Genomic DNA, 14059 nt, shown 5'->3' with positions numbered 1-14059 from the left:
GTAATTAAACACACAATGCCCTTCTGTGTTTTGTGCATATTTTGTAAATAAGCGAGCTGCCGACATGGTACAAAAGATCAAACCTCCTCCACAAGTTGACTTCATCCAGCTTGGGCGTGTTCACTGCTGGGAATTGGTCTGTCGAAATATTTACTAAAGCAGCAGGAGTTTTAGTCTGAACTGAGCAGCAAGTGGAAAAATTATTTTGTTGTCATTGTCATTACTTTTTTGCTAGTTTTCCTCACTTTACTCCCCCTCTCCTTCCTGAAGGCTATGGCCTAGAAATTTGATGGCGCGCACCCATTTTTCAGGCACAAAAAAGGTGCCTAAGCATCCAACAGGGCGAGCAGGTCGTGCACTTATTACGCACCAGAAGTGTGTCACCCGCCATATTGGTAAAGGCAGAATAAGAAGCGTCCAGGGCCGGCGCCTAAAACAGGCTAAGCCCTTGGCATATGCTAATAGGAGGCTTAACGCCTGTTTGAAGACCCCTTCACAATATTGTGCTACCCTGAACACAGCCGGCCTGGTCTAAATATGGTCTACATGTGACCTTAAAGGGAGGGCTGGAGGCCACCAAAAAGGTAAGTTTATTTTAAAAACACCTACTTGAACGTAGAGCGGGGAGAAGCAGGCCCCCACTCGATCGCTTACCCCTCTCTCCCAGGATTGACCTAAGGGCGACTGCCGGCAACCTCAGTGACCCAAAATTGAAATCCTCTTTGCCGATGAGCTGGCTGGGAAAGACCAGCAGGTGTCTCCAGCTCACCGGTCTCATGTCAACGAGGACAAAGGCCCAATATCAGGTTCATTCCTGGCAGGTTGGCACAAACCAATTTCTAGGCCTATGACTCTTGGCGGAGTACAGTTCCTGTGTGCTCTTTGATGCCCACTCAAGTAGCTACCCTTTATGCATGAGCCTCGACAGTGAGTGGTAGCAAGATATTTAGCTGTGGGGTAATTACAGCCAAGCCCAAATCTGTTCTCACCTGACCTGCACACATGAACCTTCCAGCAGGGGTCACTAGATAACACCAGTAACATCTCTACTGGGATCCCAGCTGAGACCAGTTAACTTAGTTGGCTGACCAAATGAGCCCTGGAGAGCAAGCGTGACTTTTTAACATACTTAAAAAAACTTTATCTTAACAAGAGTTCTGTGACAAATAATGTAACTCAACTACTGAACCACAAAGTGTAATGCACTACCTGTTTTCATAGAAAGAACAAAAGGCAGCAGAAAGAATAGAATATTTCCATTTATAAAGCACTTTATCACAAATCTCAAAGATTTTAAAGGACTTCTCTCGCGCACACACACACACAATTACTTTTTGGAGTGTAGAGATTGTTATGTAGGAAACACACTGTTTTGTACACAGCAAGTTCCCAACAATGAGATAAATCACCAGTTGATCAGTTTTTGAGGAATGTGGGCCAGGATACTGGGAGAAAATGCTCCTTTCTGAAATGCACCATTGGACCTTTTATATCCACTTGAATCACTGGAACAGTCGGTGCCTTGACTTTACATTTCATCCAAAGGATGGTATCTCTGACAATGTAGCAGTCTCTCAGTTTTGCATTAGTTTATGTGCTCAAGTCCTGTAGTGAGACTCAGAGGTGGGGCTGCTACCAATTGAGCCAATAGGTTATTACATCGAGTCTACAGCACAGAAACAGGCCATTCGGCCCAACTGGTCCATGCCAGCATTTATGCTCTACACGAGCCTCCTCCCTTCCTACTTCTTCTAACCCTATCAGCATACCCTTCTATTCCATCTCTCCCTCATGTGCTTATCTAGCTTCCCCTTAAATTCATCTATGCTATTTGCTTCAACTACTTGTGGAAGCACTTTCCACATTCTTACCACTCTTTGGGTAAAGAAGTTTCTCCTGAATTCCATATTGGATTTATTAGTGAATATCTTATATTTATGAATTCTAGTTTTGGATTCCCCCACAAGTGGAAACATTTTCTTTACGTCTACCCTATCAAACCCTTTCATTATCTTAAAGACCTCTATCAGGTCACCCCTCAACCTTCTCTTTTCTAGAGAAAAGAGCCCCAGCCTGTTCAGCCTTTCCTGATAGGTATATCCTCTCAGTTCTGGTATCATCCTTGTGAATCTTTTTTGCATCTTCTGCAATGCCTCTATCTCCTTTTTATAATCTGGAGCCAAGAAATGTACACAGCACTCCAAGTGTACATATTGCAGAATATAATATTACTAAGAATATTTGATTTTTTTTAAGCATTTCTGTACAACTTTAAAAAAAACACAGCTTGCATCCCGAGCATATTTAGCAGAACTGCTGAATTGAGTTTAATTTGAGAGGTTGCTCACTAACATTCAGCATGGATTGGAGCCCTGCATAGGGAGGATGCAGGCTGCAGGGTTGGGATAGCCAGTGCAGCAGCATATTTAAAATAAGTTTCAAGCTCCCTGAAATTCTAAGATGTACAAAAAGTGTAGTCAAGAATGCAAAAAACATCAACAAAACATTCAAGTAATGCAGCAAACAAAATGCAAAAAAGGAACCCATCTAAAAAAAAAATCAAAAATGTAATTATCCTCCAAACAATCCCAAAGTAACACAGCTTTGCTCTTTGGATGAAAAGCTATAGGCCATGAAGTCCCTTCCTCATGACCACTTTATTTTTGGTCCCTACAACGTTTGCATATTTCCCAAATTGCTGACCCCCTTCATTTTAATACATTTTGTAGGTTTAATGAGGCTCTGTTTTGCCAGTGGCCTCCAATGGTGCAATGCACCCAGCCAGTGTTACCAATGGGTTCAAGCCCCTAATAATCAAGCAGCCACATTGTGCAACAGTGTTTCCAAAACTCTGCTGCATGTATCTTAACCTGCATCAAGCCACACTCACCCATCATCCTGGCCCTTGTGGCCTACATTGGCTCCCAGTCCCCCAACACCACAATTTTTTTAAGCTTTGGTTTAAATCCCTTCATGGTCTTGTCCCTCTCCATCTCTGTGACCTCCCCCAGCCCGACAAACACCCTCCCCTATGGAACTTTCTGTTCCGCTGACTCTGACCTCTTATGAATCTGCCTCGTCCTTCACCCCACACCATTGGCATTCACCCACCCAGGCCCCATGCTCTGGAATTTCCTCCCTAAGCCTCTTGACCTACCTCTCCTCCTTTAAGCCCCTCCTTAAAACCCCCACCTGTCGACTAAGCTTCCGATCACCCCTCCTAATATCTCTTTCTTTGGCTTGGCATCCATCTTTTGATTAGGCCTCTGCGAAGCACTTTGGGAAGTTTTTCTACATTAACAGTGCTATATGAAAGGCAAGTCGTCGTCATGAGCTCCACAACAGAAGAAGCCCTGAACACTTTGCGAGGTGACGGAGACGTGGCGAAGAGTGAGAAGGGGTATAAACTGGATGAATAGCTGAGGAATTAAGAGATTTGTGGGAGAAGAAAAGCAAAGTTCAAGATGTGGTTCAAAGAGTGAGGCAAAGGAGACAAGGAAGGGAGGATTTTTTTTTAAAAAGAACCAGCAAACTGGACTATCCTTGAAGGATTTATCAGTGTCTAAAACAAGTTGTAGCAACATCAGGGAATCCAAGATCTGACACCCTGAATTTAACAGTTACGGTGTATAAGATTTTCATTTTGTGTTGGAAAATTTTAAAAAGTGGGCCGACAAATTTATTTTTTTTGTCACAATAAACCATATCTATTAGTACAATATACTTGTTTCAGGCCAGATCATTCACATATTGAAACTAAACTGCAAATCGTTCAAAAAATCTCGACAATGTAATATTTTCTGCGATTTGAAAGTCTTTCCCTGTAACGCTATGTGCCTGAAACCTTCAAAATCAGAAACATTTTCCAATGAGTTGACAGAGGTTGCCCTGTGGATATGCCAGTGAACTCGCCTCCACTCACACGGACATAGCTCTTATTCATTTCTCCAGTGAATACAGCACGGCATTATAACCAAAAACAGAAACTATGTTTCCTGACATGACCTCAGTGTTCCAAGAATTGCACCAATGTTTAACATCGCAGCCTCTTACAGTAACGCATCAAGTAACAATACTGTGCTTTAAGACCTTGCAGGGAGCGCACACATTTGGTAAGAAAGCAACAGTACAGTTGCACCAGATAATAGCAATTGGGAAAAAGTTCACGTGGTGCAGAAATTGTGGTAAACAGGCTTATTAATTCAATCAATTAATACTGCAATGGTGCAGTTAAACCATCAGCCCAGTGAGAAGTCTTTACTTCAAAGTTTCCTACTAAATCCACACCTTTTATTTTTAAGAATATTACAGTACCACAATGCAAAGTAAACAATTCTTGCATACTTTTATCCCTTTCGTTTCCTGATGCTACATTATCAACACTACACTCTTTTCAAAATAAATCTTGTGTCGACTTCCTCTCCGCCATGTGACTTAATCACAAACTGTCACTGGGACATAAGCTAATAAACCGGAGGTTCATTAAAGGGACACTGTTCTCTTGGCAAAATGAGTGTCATGTTTTCTAAATAGTAATGTATAATGATGCAATTATTGATTGCATCCACTTTCCAAAATTGAATTAACAATAAATCACTGATTTTCATAGGGGGTGTCCAATTCTTTACTAAACTTTTAATGGACCTTGTTTTGACTGAATGTACAGGCCAGTGGGAACAAAAGCTGTGAAACAGTTTCAGAGCAGGTTTATCAGGAACTGACAATGCCACTCACAAAATAAATAGAACTAAAATGACATGTGGTACACCACTGTCAGAATGACAAGGGCTGTGGTTCTTCCATTTAACTGCCTACAGGATGAGTTCACCTTCACAGCTAGAGTGCCTGAAAAAGCAAATTGGCCCAAGCCACTGTTTAGCCATTCAACAGCAGCAGTGGTGCAGACACAGACCTCCTACCCACTCTGTGGGGGCATATTTTTCTTGGGCATGTTTCAGGCAACCCGTGGCTGGGGTGATCGGGGTGCCCATTCAAAGTCACTGGTGAGAGGCCCGAGCCTCAGTTGTTCAATGCCGGTGATGAGCAGCTCACCAGTCAGGGGGCAGGAATTCTGCGGCTCCTCAATGGGAGGGTTAGTTGTGCAGGTGTTGCTTTAATAGGGTAAAAATTGTGCTGGTGGCCAGTGTGGGGATGAAAGGAGAGGCGAGAGGCGAGTGTGTAACCTTACCAGCCCTGATCAGTAGCTAAACTTTTTCCAGCACTGCTCTGCAGTCCTGGGAGTGAGAGAGTCAGTATTCAGTGCCAGTACCTCCTCCCTTTAGGCAGCACAAATTACATTCCTGGCAGGCTTGGTACCAGCCACACCCAGGAATCTGTGTCACCTGCCTTGAATTTCATCATGGATAGCTTGGAGGTCTGCATCTGTAAAGTTGAGCATTCTTCTGTGGAATTAGCCCTGCTCTGCTGCTCTCTGGATACAAATAGTGCTTGAGTGGCCATTATTCTATACAAGGATAATAAAAATATTGCTAAGGCATGCAGTGAAGTTCTTTGAGAGTGAGTGAGCTAAGCACTGTTCTCTTATCTGATATCTCCCAGTCTGTTGCTGAAGAGTGCAGGGTAAATTGTCTTTTTAAAGACTGCACAGTAGTTTCGATGTAGTTCAGCTGCTTACGCCCCTTTTCCATGAGTTTTACACCAATGAGTACGCAAATGGGAGGAAGAAAATCAACTAGGGTTTTCGGTCCCAATTGCTGGAAGTTCCTCTGTGTGAACATCAGGTTAATGCAGGATCAGGCTTAGCTATGTCACTTCCATAAAGAAGGAACTTGCATTTATATAGTGCCTTTCATGACCTCATGATGTCCCAAAGCACTTTACAGCCAATGAAGTACTTTTGAAGTATAGGGGTCAATTTTAGGATGGCTGAGCGGGTGTGTTCGTGGCAGGGGGTTCCCCAATGACGCGAATCGGTGCGCTTGCAGCCCCCGCATGCGGGACTCCCACCGGCAATTGAAGCCAGCCGGATGACAGTTTAGATAGTTAGGGAGGTACTTGAGGTCGTTGACAGACCTCATTGGGAAGAGATTTTAGCAGGGATGTGATTTTGGACTCTCCTCAGCATGTTTCCCATGCTGTGGGAAACACTCCCTGTTGTTGCAGATGTGTTTCAGTCAGCAGCCATTGAGAGATGCAGAGGATTCCTTGACAGTTGGGGGGAATACCTCATTCATTGCAGCAGGGCACTCTCAGACAAAGTTTTGCCTGCCACACCGTTGTCTCCACACTCAAAATTATTACATCATACCCTAAACTCTACTGTCCAAACACATTTACCTACTTTGCGGACCCCCTCACAATCACAGAGTCATGATGGTGGGGGGCGTCATTGCTGCATTCTTCACTCCATTGGAGGACGAGCAACATCACCCACTTCACCAGGCACGCCGTCCACCTCCGCCACGTGGAGCTACACAACACAGTGCTGTGCAACAGGTACCTGCACAAAGTAGTCGTGCAACTACACATACACCCACTGTAGGGTGACCCAATGGGTGGCATCAAGGGTGTTCATGCAGAACCTCATGAAAGGGCTTTATTGCACAAGCCAGTCAAGAATGGCCAAGACGTGGCAGTAGTGGTGACAATATAATATGTAATGAGAGTTGATCAGAAATCAAATATAAGTAAAAACCACGACAAACCCTCCCTCAAACACCCTTGTGCATCCCCTTCATGCTCACGACACGTTTGCCTTTCGCTTCCTACTACACATACGCGATGCATGCCCTGTGGCTGCAGCACAGGTAGTGGCAGGTGGGGTGAGGCTGACCGTGAAAGAGATGCATGAGAGGGTGAGTATGAGACAGAGCCATGAGATTGTATGAGGATTGGGTTGAGTGGTAGTGGTGGGATGAGTACTGGGGAGGTGAGGAAGTGCAGGTAAGATGAGGGTTCAGTGGGTGTGAGGAGTGATGTGATAGAGTAGTGTTGGCATTGCAGAAGGAGATGTGGGGTGGGGGCGGTGATGTGGCAGACGGAGTGTAGGAGAATGAGTAAGAGCACTCACTGCGGCTGACCTGGTTAGGACACTGAAGCGCCTCCTGCACTGTATGCAGGTGCGTGATGTGTTGGTGGTGCAGGTGACCTCCTCTGCCGCCTGCAGCCAGGCCTTCGTGGTGGCAGAGGCAGGCCACTTCCTCCTGTCCGCCGGGTGGAAGATATCCCTCCTCCTCACCCGATGCAGTAAGACCTTGAGTGAGGCATCATTAAACCCAGGAGCAGCCTTCCCCCTGGGCTGATCCATGCTGTAAGTTTGCCTATTTTCTGCAGCATCAGTAAGTGGAGGGCTGCCCCTTTAAATAGGGCTCCTCCAGCTGGCAGCCTGTGATGCGGGTGTGCAGTCCGCCCGCTGCGCAGCTTTCCAGTGCGAAACCCGGAAGCCAAGGTAAGTGGCTTCAATTTACTTACGATCATGTGCCAAACCCACCGATTTCACTGGGCGCGTTACTCAGGCGCCCAGTCGTTCCCCGCTGCCAACCCGCCTCCCTCCTAATATCGGGCCCATAGTCACTGTTGTAATGTGAAGAAATATGGCTGCCAATTTGCACACAGCAAGGTCCCACAAACAGCAGTAAAATAATGACCACATAATCTGTTTTTAGTGATGGTGGTTGAGTGATAAATATTGGCCAGGACACTGGGGAGAACTCCTCTGCTCTTCAAATAGTGCCATGGGATCTTTTACGTCCACCTGAGTGGACGGACAGTGCCTCAGTTTAACTTCTCATCTGAATTACAGCTCCATCCAACACTCCCTCAGAACTGCAGTTGAAGCATCAGCTAAAATTAAATGCCGGGAAGTCTCTGGGGTGAGACTTAAACCCACAACCTTCTGACTCAGAGGTGTGAGTGCTACCCACTGGGCCAAAGCTGACACTTATGTTCCATAGTTGGATAGCCTGTTGACATTAATTCATAAGGCTCAGACATAAATAACAACCACTTTGCTGAGGTCCTGTAGGGCACTGACATCCATGGTATCGTACCCCAGCAAGGATTCAATGACTTCAGGAGAGAAGGGGTGAAAAATTGAAAAAAATTGCTTGAAAAAATAAATCACCTATTTGCTATGACTCATAAATGGATATTAATAGCAGTTCGCTTCTTGCAAAAAAAAGGTTAAATTTACATTTTATGAGCTACCTTACAAAGGGCTGTAAAATGGTGATACCAAAGAACTCCATCTAAATTTATTGATTCAGAATTCTGGGAACTGGTGCGTCTAAGTAGCTGAAGGCCTCAGGCTGTGTAATTAATGTATAGTTAATTATTAATTGATATCTCTTCGTGCAATAACATTCTGCTGGATTTTTACATTTTATTTTCTCTTATCAGCTTTCTCCCCTCCCCTGCTCTTCCGAAGATACTGGTACTTCACCCAAGTGGCCATTATACACGTGTGAACCTTGACAGTGAGTGTTGACAAACTATTTGACCACAGGGGCATCACAATTCTGTCCCCACCCAACATCTGCACACAAACACTTTCAGCTGCAGTCACTGGATAGTGACCAAGAATGGGAGACTTAGGTGATTTTCTCCTTCCCAACCCAGGGGCACTGAGACCAGATGCAGTGCTTCTACCATTGGCCTGATTGAGATCAGGTACCTCAGTACAGAGTAAAGATTTAGCCGAGGACTTTCTTGGCCTGTATAGGTCAGCTCCGTATTAGATAAGCTTAATGAACTGAACTTATTGAAAATAACTAATTCTGTTACTTTAAAGAATAATAAAAAATGAAGAAAGAATGAGTCTTTAGAGGGGCAGTCCTTGATTAAACAATTGTCCTCAGTTCAGCTTCCCCAAACACAATTTTATTTGTTTAACTGCTGACCTGTAAAACAAAACTCAGGAATCAATGCAGACAAACAACCTGACTTGCCAGTTGACCTATAGTATTATTCCCCCAAGCTACCAGACTATGGAAAAAGAAACACGATGGGGAATAATACAAGAGAAAACTAAAAACAAGATTGAAACATGTGTTAAAACAGAGTCTTCACAGCAAATTTGCTATTCCAATATTTAGCTGCTCGTATAATCTGATCACTGAAGTAAATGAGATTTAGTTTAGTCACTCGAACAAATTCAATCACATTTCTTATTGTGAATGGTAAAATGTTGTACCAAGAGCCTTTGAAGGTGTTGATGCAGCTAGCACCAAATATGGCAACAGCGTTTATAGAGACTGCATAGAAAGTGGGTTTGTGCTGTTAAAACCCACAAACAATGGTGCCTAGCACCACTTTTATATCTGAAATAAATTCAGCATGAACACTATAGTAAAGAGTAGCCAAACCTCAATCTTATTCCTCTGCGCTGACTTCACTTCACACTGACTTCACTGAAACTCCTCCAAGGAGGTAGTTGTCAAGTGACATTGTGCCAACTCCAGTCTCACAGTCCAGCTAAATGTCCCAGGATCCAATGCATACCATGACATTGTACCTTTAGGATACATTAAAACCTTGCTGTACCTACCTACTGGCGCAAATCTGAGTGGGAGATTCTAAAGGGTAGATTCATGCTGGCAGGAAGATTTATTGTGTGTCCCCCTGGGTTATGTGTCCCACACAAATTGAATGCATTCAGTTTCCTCTACACCTCAAGAGTTCCGCTGCCTATATGCTGGCCTCACATGGATATGGATGTGCAGTGATATTAAGAAGCAAATGAGTGAACTGGATGCACAGCAAAGGCTATGGGTGCTGACAACATCTCAGCTGCAGCCCTGAAGATCAGCACACCAGAACTAGCTGCCCTCTAGCCAAGTTATTCCAGTGCAGTGAAGACATAAGCATCTACCTGTCATTGTGAAAAATTGCTCCAGTTTGTCCTATCCACAAAAAGCAGAGTAAATCTAAACCGACCAATTACTGCCACATTAGCCTCCTCCCAATCATCAGTAAAGTGATAGAAGGAGTCATCAATAATACCATCAATCAACTACTCACCAATAACTTGCCTGCCAACTCTCAGTTTGGGTTCAGCCAAAATCACTCAATTTTAGTTGTTGTCACAACCTTGATCCAGGCATAAAGAAAGACACTCAATGCCACTATCCTAACTTTGCCCCTTCACTATGGGGGTGATTTTAAAATGGAGCTGGGAAGGGGTCGGGAGGTCAAATTGAGGTCGGGAAACCCATTAGAACGGGTTTCCTGGACATCCTTACGATTTTGACGTAAGGACATCTTTTACTTTTTTTCTCGGTTTTCCATCCGACTGACAGGCTGGTCTCAGTCGGATGGGAGACCAGCCAGGGAGAGGACGTATTCAGGTAAGTCCTTGTTTGTATGGATGGTGGGGGGGGTGGGGAGACGGCAAGGGGGGCATGAGTGGGCACAGGTTGGCATAGGTGGGCATGGGGGTCACGAGTCATGGGGATGCGATCGGGGGTCAGTCACGGAGGGGGTGTCCGGATTGGGGGTCATCGCGGGGGTCCACGATCATTGAAGGGAGGGGGGGGGGTCGGGTCGGCGATCGGGGGTCTGTGATTGTTGGGGGGGGGTCGGTGCAGGTAGTCTTGTTGGGCCTCGGGGAAGCACTCATGCTCCTTTGGGCCCAAAAGCTGTGCCTTTCTAGGCACTTACCTGTTAGTCTCAGGCCTTCTCACCTCCTTTCACGAGACGTAACACAGAAGGCCCAGGATTCCCGGCCCCCAGGGTTGAAATTGGGAATTGGTGAAAATTAGAGGCCTGAAGCCTCCTTGAAGCGTTTTAAGGCCCTACCCATCTCCTGGGAGCGGGTTGGTCACCCGCCCCTCGTCCTGCCCGGGTGTAAACTGGAAATGGGCGGGTTGGAGGCGGGTCTGAAATGGTGGCAATTTTCAATGACCCCCTGCCCCCAACCCACCCGTTTTTTAATTTGAAAATTGAGCCCTCTGTCTCTGGAGCAAAATCCTGGAATTCCCTGTTGGAGCATCAGCAGAACAATGACCGCAGTGGTTCAAGGAAGCCTACCACCACCATTTTCTCAGGACAATGGGGAATGGCAATAAATGCAGCCTTACCTGTGTCATTCACAGCCTGAGAATAAGTAAAAATATTGGCCTCGTCTCACTATAGCGCATTTCAGTCTGCCTTTTGAAAGACAGGAGAAGGTACAAGCCAGCGTAGTATTCAGTGCACACGAGAGAGTAGATCTTGACTCTGTGCGATAGTGTAAAACAGGTGATAGCGAGTCGCCAGCCTGTTTTATATCTCTGATATTTATTTCCTTTGAAGTAAATGGAAATAAAAATCGGGAGAGATGTAAAACGGGCTATGACTTGCTAGCACCCATTTTACACTATCACAGAAAGTCAAAATCTATCCTGAGAACTCTAACTGTTTCGATCCCTAGGTCACACTATCAGTTAATTAGATATTGGGCACTAGATTAGATAAAGCTGCTCTCTAGAAGACATGAGATCTGCTTAGAGGAATGACTGGTCCACTGAATCTGAGAGAATATCTGCTGTAGACCCAAAATTTATAATACTTGCAAACAAATGAACACCTATTAAACAAAGGATTTGCCCTCTTAAATTCAGCCCCTTTACATTAAGGGAACAAAAATATTGCCCTGCGGATTTCATTGATGAAATCATCAGCATTCACTCTTTAAAACAATTCTTAAAAAATATAAAACTTAATTTATACATGGCAACCATTTGATATTAATTTTAAATGGGGGTATTGATAGCAATACTCTCTTTGTTTTTCTAAACCATATTTACAAATCAAAAGCGATGCCACCCTGCAGAATTATATGGTCCCTATTTTAACTGGGGGCCTGTTCTGGAAAAAAAAAGGCCGGTGGTATTTTAGCACCTGGACCTCACTTAAATACCATTTCCAGACGGGAAGTGGTGCAAATTCAAGGACCCACTGTGCAGGTAAGTCCATGGAATTAGCTGCCGGTCTGTCCCGTGGGGTCCCCGCAATCAGGGGTGGGGCGAGATCGTGGCAGGGGAGGTCTAAGATTTCCTTTTGAGGCCCACAGCAACACTCCTGGTCCTGCAAGGAAATTTTTTTTATATTTAAAAATCTGCCCTCTGCAACTCCTGAACTGATATCCCACCCACAAAATCTATTGAGGACAGCTTTCAACACAACACTTTACAAGCACATTCTACAATTTTGTGATGAACAGCAGCCCATTGTCTGCTTGTTTTCGATTATTTAACTTGCAAATTTACATTTTCTTGTAAACCTAAAGCTGTCTTCACATATCATAATGGAAGTCCACATCATTATGCCTCGAGGAACGGTGCATAGACAAGCTGCCATTCTCCCTCGATGTTTAGGTTTCTTGAGAACATACGAATGCATGAAATGAGGTAAGTCTATTGTGCCCATAAGCCAATTCTTTATATAGACTATAGAGTAAATTACTTATGACTGTTTGTAAAGTGCTTTGGGACATTTCTTTGGATTAAAGGACCCATATAAATACAAGTTGTTGCTGCTGTTGTAAAGTACTAGTCAGGCAACATTTATGGCATAAACCTTCTTTAAAGGAGCACTGAATTCAAAAGTAAGTCTTTGGCAATCTTTATTCTTTGTCTACAAATCCACATCATGATGATGTAAATTGAAACACATTATTGCATGGCTTGGAGAAAAATAACAAGCTTCTTTTGCCTCTTTTTCCCTTCCCATTCTGTACAAATTTAATAGAAATATATGTTGTAACTCTGTTTATGTAGAAAAGCTACTACAATACTCAGGTTAGTGAATAAAAAAATGAAAATCAATACTTGCAGTGTATTTTCTTACTACAACAAGCACAACTCCATTTATAGAAAGCATCAGCACGTTATTGGATCTTATCTAGAGTGAAGTCAGGAAGTGCACAGATAATATGACTTGTGAGTCACGTTTGAAAGTTTCTGTTAGACCGCTGAGCTTTTCTTCAGTTGACGAATGGGAAAAACCAGAGACAGAATAGGTTCTGTTTGTGGAATGAGTGCTGATGCTTATAGTTGTTGGCCTAACAACCACAAGCTTACTTACAGATTATTTCTAATCAGCAATTCTTGCAGAATCTAAAACCTCGCTACAGGAAATCAACCACTATCTTTAATAAATTATCCATCAAATCATACTTGATGTGCATAGCTGAAATGTAAGTGTACCTTTATCCACAGCCTAACATAAAGTAATGAAAGTCTCACCTTGTATGTAATTACTCTGTTGATTTAAGAATCGTGAGCACTGATGTTTTATGTGCAGTTGGATTGGTGGGAATGCCTTGGAGAATGAGTTACAGAATGTTTCCAAAATGGAAGCCCGTGGTAGTTGCAGCTATATGTCTGAGTAGGTAGGATTTGATATCTGTGGAAAGGATCTGTTTGAAGGCTTTATCCAGTGAGAAAAGGATTCTCCAATGCAATCTTGTCCTGAACCAGGGCCTCAGCTGTGCTTCCCCTACTGGCCTGGTTCACTGCCCTATTTCTTCTCTAGGGCGTTCATCAGGAGTCCTTTATAAGTTGAAAAATCATGTTGCACACAGCGAACAGCAGCAAATTGAGATACCTTTGCTGGAATGTATTGGAGAGCTCCCGGAGAGATATGAAGGTTCCTGAAGCATGCCTTCAGAATACCAGTGGCCTACATAATTAAAGTCCTGGTGGCATCATAAGCTTCATTATATCAATGCTCAGCAGGACTACTATGGATGCTACCCAAGGTCCTCAGCCACTGCTGCAGAGGGTAACCATCCAGACACCCACCTTTCAGCTGTGGTATCATGGATCTCTTTAAATATATGACTGGATATATTAGTTCCCTGGATAGCAAACATTAACATGCATTATTAGGTTGTTATGATTGCATACCAGCTGCACATTTAGAGTAAAAACCTTTCCTGTTGTGAAAGTTGATAACATTCTGGAACAGCTGCATGGGTGCCATCGATTGTACCTGAGGAAATCCAGCCACTATATAAAAGCTCACAACCCTCTCAACTCTGATTCATGAGATCCATAGAAAAAAATTATGAACTGGGCAGTTTGACCAAACAATGGTGGACCACTGATTAGCTGATGTT

The 14059-nt window shown here is 43.9% G+C and overlaps 1 protein-coding gene and 1 long non-coding RNA gene across 2 annotated transcripts in view; one reads left to right on the top strand and one right to left on the bottom strand.

The window, feature by feature from the left end:
* The window catches only part of LOC137340091 (uncharacterized), a 214605-nt gene extending 205952 nt beyond the window's left edge, over nucleotides 1-8653 (top strand). The window contains exon 4 of the long non-coding RNA XR_010966700.1: nucleotides 8359-8653. This is a non-coding gene — a long non-coding RNA (uncharacterized lncRNA). The remainder of the gene's footprint in view (nucleotides 1-8358) is intronic.
* The window catches only part of ptprea (protein tyrosine phosphatase receptor type Ea), a 228849-nt gene that overhangs the window by 173351 nt on the left and 41439 nt on the right, over nucleotides 1-14059 (bottom strand). The gene's annotated exons all lie outside the window — the stretch shown is intronic.

This window comes from Heptranchias perlo, chromosome 21, assembly GCF_035084215.1.
Source record: "Heptranchias perlo isolate sHepPer1 chromosome 21, sHepPer1.hap1, whole genome shotgun sequence".
Taxonomy (NCBI): domain Eukaryota; kingdom Metazoa; phylum Chordata; class Chondrichthyes; order Hexanchiformes; family Hexanchidae; genus Heptranchias; species Heptranchias perlo.
This window is presented reverse-complemented; position numbering and strand designations above follow the sequence as displayed.